The 5,000-nt window shown below is 52.2% G+C and overlaps 1 non-coding gene across 1 annotated transcript in view; it reads left to right on the top strand.

The window, feature by feature from the left end:
- Positions 1-3,906: 3,906 nt before the first annotated feature.
- The window catches only part of LOC126436243 (small subunit ribosomal RNA), a 1,909-nt gene continuing 815 nt past the window's right edge, over positions 3,907-5,000 (top strand). The window contains exon 1 of the ribosomal RNA XR_007580530.1: positions 3,907-5,000. This exon is cut by the window's right edge and continues 815 nt beyond it. This is a non-coding gene — a ribosomal RNA (small subunit ribosomal RNA).

Here is a 5,000-nt window from a genome sequence, read left to right as displayed (position 1 = left end):
ATCGTGCCTTAACCTAACCTATATCGTGCCTTAACCTAACCTATATCGTGCCTTAACCTAACCTATATCGTGCCTTAACCTAACCTATATCGTGCCTTAACCTAACCTATATCGTGCCTTAACCTAACCTAATTTGTGCCTTAACCTAACCTAATTTGTGCCTTAACCTAACCTAATTTGTGCCTTAACCTAACCTAATTTGTGCCTTAACCTAACCTAATTTGTGCCTTAACCTAACCTAATTTGTGCCTTAACCTAACCTAATTTGTGCCTTAACCTAACCTAATTTGTGCCGTAACCTAACCTAATTTGTGCCGTAACGTAACCCATGTTGTGCCGTAACGTAACCCATGTTGTGCCGTAACGTAACCCATGTTGTGCCGTAACGTAACCCATGTTGTGCCGTAACGTAACCCATGTTGTGCCGTAACGTAACCCATGTTGTGCCGTAACGTAACCCATGTTGTGCCGTAACCTAACCCATGTTGTGCCTTAACCTAACCCATGTTGTGCCTTAACCTAACCCATGTTGTGCCTTAACCTAACCCATGTTGTGCCTTAACCTAACCCATGTTGTGCCTTAACCTAACCCATGTTGTGCCTTAACCTAACCCACGTTGTGCCTTAACCTAACCTACGTTGTGCCTTAACCTAACCCATGTTGTGCCTTAACCTAACCCATGTTGTGCCTTAACCTAACCCATGTTGTGCCTTAACCTAACCCATGTTGTGCCTTAACCTAACCCATGTTGTGCCTTAACCTAACCCATGTTGTGCCTTAACCTAACCCATGGTGTGCCTTAACCTAACCCATGTTGTGCCTTAACCTAACCCATGTTGTGCCTTAACCTAACCCACGTTGTGCCTTAACCTAACCCACGTTGTGCCTTAACCTAACCCACGTTGTGCCTTAACCTAACCCACGTTGTGCCTTAACCTAACCTACGTTGTGCCTTAACCTAACCCATGTTGTGCCTTAACCTAACCCATGTTGTGCCTTAACCTAACCCATGTTGTGCCTTAACCTAACCCATGTTGTGCCTTAACCTAACCCATGTTGTGCCTTAACCTAACCCATGGTGTGCCTTAACCTAACCCATGGTGTGCCTTAACCTAACCCATGGTGTGCCTTAACCTAACCCATGTTGTGCCTTAACCTAACCCATGTTGTGCCTTAACCTAACCCATGTTGTGCCTTAACCTAACCCATGTTGTGCCTTAACCTAACCCATGTTGTGCCTTAACCTAACCCATGTTGTGCCTTAACCTAACCCATGTTGTGCCTTAACCTAACCCATGTTGTGCCTTAACCTAACCCATGTTGTGCCTTAACCTAACCCATGTTGTGCCTTAACCTAACCCATGTTGTGCCTTAACCTAACCCATGTTGTGCCTTAACCTAACCCATGTTGTGCCTTAACCTAACCCATGTTGTGCCTTAACCTAACCCATGTTGTGCCTTAACCTAACCCATGTTGTGCCTTAACCTAACCCATGTTGTGCCTTAACCTAACCCATGTTGTGCCTTAACCTAACCCATGTTGTGCCTTAACCTAACCCATGTTGTGCCTTAACCTAACCCATGTTGTGCCTTAACCTAACCCATGTTGTGCCTTAACCTAACCCATGTTGTGCCTTAACCTAACCCATGTTGTGCCTTAACCTAACCCATGTTGTGCCTTAACCTAACCCATGTTGTGCCTTAACCTAACCCGTGTTGTGCCTTAACCTAACCCATGTTGTGCCTTAACCTAACCCATGTTGTGCCTTAACCTAACCCATGTTGTGCCTTAACCTAACCCATGTTGTGCCTTAACCTAACCCATGTTGTGCCTTAACCTAACCCATGTTGTGCCTTAACCTAACCCATGTTGTGCCTTAACCTAACCCATGTTGTGCCTTAACCTAACCCATGTTGTGCCTTAACCTAACCCATGTTGTGCCTTAACCTAACCCATGTTGTGCCTTAACGTAACCCATGTTGTGCCTTAACGTAACCCATGTTGTGCCTTAACCTAACCTATAATGTGCCTTAACCTAACCTAAAGTGCGCCGTAACCTAAACTATATTGCGCCTTAACCTGACGCACGTTGTCGCTGAACCTGCTCTGTAATTGTTATGCAACCCGTTAAAGTAGTGTAGTGTTGCCTAACCGCAACCCTCGCAATATAGTTCGCTACTCGCACTGCCCGGTCCCCTGTGTATCGCGTCATGTTAAACACCTTGCAGGTGTTGCTGACTTTCCACATGCTCCTGCTATACACTGTAGTGTGGATAGCAGCAGGACGTACATGCCCCCCCCCCCTTCCCCCCTGCCTTCGCAAGCTGGTCGGTGAGAAGTTTGCATGTTCAATGCCCTTCGCATGCCGACGTACTCAGCCTACGTTGTGGTACGGCCTGTCACCTGTCCGCCGATGTACGCAAAACCCACAAACTGTACTGCACATTGCTCCGTATGTACTGAATGATACATCGTGGCCCATGTGACCGTATGACGACAGCGCCTAGCAACGGCGGACCATACAGTCCAAATATTGTGCACGCAGCTACGTGTCGTCTCCCTATAAGAGCTGGATTGCAGTGTGGTACGCCATACAGACGTGTGGGAGGAACGGACGCCCTGGATGGCGATCAGCATGAGCAGTCTGTTGATGTAGTGGAGCGTGTATTCGGACGTAGTCGTCTCTTCTCACACACCGTGATAGCATGTTGCACCGCGTTCCACATCTGCGACATGCTGCAGAGGCGGGCTGACAGTCGTTCGCGCAATGGACACCGCATACGTACGGGGTCTACCTTCCACGTGTTCTCTAGGCGTGCACATGTTGTTGCGTCTATGTGGGCAGACGTAGTGTGTTGTGACACCTGACACAGGCATGCAATACTCGTTGCAAATGGCGATGGACGTGTACGTTTGCTGGTGACGTTACGCAAATGAACAACCGGTAACCCGTTGTGGTGCGGTTGTTCTCGCTAGAGGTGAATCAGTGTTGGCGACGATCGGTCGAGCTATTAACCGGTTGTTTCAGGGATACCCACCATGCCCACGAACGTGAAAGGGGACCCACCATGCCCACGAACGTGAAAGGGGATCTGGGTGTGAGGCGATACGCGGCGGTGGCTGGGTGGGACCGTCCCCGGCCGGTGAGGGGGGGCCGCCCGGCGTGCTGGCAGCGCGGTGCGTGGGCGCACGCGCTACAGCCGGCTGGTGGGGGCGGCCGGTGGCAGGCGCGCCGGCCGACGGACGCGGCAGGCGGCGCAGCTGCGCGCCGGCGCCCCCTGCTCGCGGCGCCTTGCGGCCAAAGTAGGTCCTCGCGGGCCCGGTGCGAAGCGCGGTGGCCATCTGCAGTGTGCTGGTCCGATTGAGGACTTTGTGCGCTGAGGATGCGCCGCCGCCCGGCGCTCGGCGCCGCGACGCCGTCTGCTGCTCGGTCGCCCCAGCGGTTCTCGCAGGTGGTTTGTATCGCAGCTGTGCGGACGTGTTGGCGCGTGCGCTGTGCTGGGAGAGTTCGCTTCGGCACCCAAGTAGGGCTTTTGTCCTTCTGTGGCGCTGGCGTTGGAGCTGCCGGTCACCGTAGGTGGCGCGTGTTGTCTCCCGCCGGCAATGCCACGACAGCACGCTCCCGGGCCTCTGTCGGCAGCGGCAAGCTCAGTTGGGAGCACGGGTGGTCGCACCTAAAGCGTCTACTCGCCTAACTCCGGGCGATTGCGCCTCTCTCGAACCCGACCAAGTACTTAGGACGGCGCTGCGCGCCGCCGGGACCTGAGAGGGTTTCGAGGTGTGTTGTGCAGGGGAGCTCAGCCTCCTCCTGTTTGCAGAATAATTGAGCGGACGCTTGCGTGTTCGCGCGGGCCCCCGGGACACACTCCCGGGCGGCCGGCTGCTCAGCTCTAGTTGACGCAGCTCCCTGGTTGATCCTGCCAGTAGTCATATGCTTGTCTCAAAGATTAAGCCATGCATGTCTCAGTACAAGCCGCATTAAGGTGAAACCGCGAATGGCTCATTAAATCAGTTATGGTTCCTTAGATCGTACCCACGTTACTTGGATAACTGTGGTAATTCTAGAGCTAATACATGCAAACAGAGTCCCGACCAGAGATGGAAGGGACGCTTTTATTAGATCAAAACCAATCGGTCGGCTCGTCCGGTCCGTTTGCCTTGGTGACTCTGAATAACTTAGGGCTGATCGCACGGTCCTCGTACCGGCGACGCATCTTTCAAATGTCTGCCTTATCAACTGTCGATGGTAGGTTCTGCGCCTACCATGGTTGTAACGGGTAACGGGGAATCAGGGTTCGATTCCGGAGAGGGAGCCTGAGAAACGGCTACCACATCCAAGGAAGGCAGCAGGCGCGCAAATTACCCACTCCCGGCACGGGGAGGTAGTGACGAAAAATAACGATACGGGACTCATCCGAGGCCCCGTAATCGGAATGAGTACACTTTAAATCCTTTAACGAGTATCTATTGGAGGGCAAGTCTGGTGCCAGCAGCCGCGGTAATTCCAGCTCCAATAGCGTATATTAAAGTTGTTGCGGTTAAAAAGCTCGTAGTTGGATTTGTGTCCCACGCTGTTGGTTCACCGCCCGTCGGTGTTTAACTGGCATGTATCGTGGGACGTCCTGCCGGTGGGGCGAGCCGAAGGCGTGTGACCGCCTCGTGCGTGCTCGTGCGTCCCGAGGCGGACCCCGTTGAAATCCTACCAGGGTGCTCTTTATTGAGTGTCTCGGTGGGCCGGCACGTTTACTTTGAACAAATTAGAGTGCTTAAAGCAGGCAAGCCCGCCTGAATACTGTGTGCATGGAATAATGGAATAGGACCTCGGTTCTATTTTGTTGGTTTTCGGAACCCGAGGTAATGATTAATAGGGACAGGCGGGGGCATTCGTATTGCGACGTTAGAGGTGAAATTCTTGGATCGTCGCAAGACGAACAGAAGCGAAAGCATTTGCCAAGTATGTTTTCATTAATCAAGAACGAAAGTTAGAGGTTCGAAGGC

Source organism: Schistocerca serialis, unplaced genomic scaffold (genome assembly GCF_023864345.2).
Source record: "Schistocerca serialis cubense isolate TAMUIC-IGC-003099 unplaced genomic scaffold, iqSchSeri2.2 HiC_scaffold_1233, whole genome shotgun sequence".
Lineage (NCBI taxonomy): Eukaryota > Metazoa > Arthropoda > Insecta > Orthoptera > Acrididae > Schistocerca > Schistocerca serialis.
This window is presented reverse-complemented; position numbering and strand designations above follow the sequence as displayed.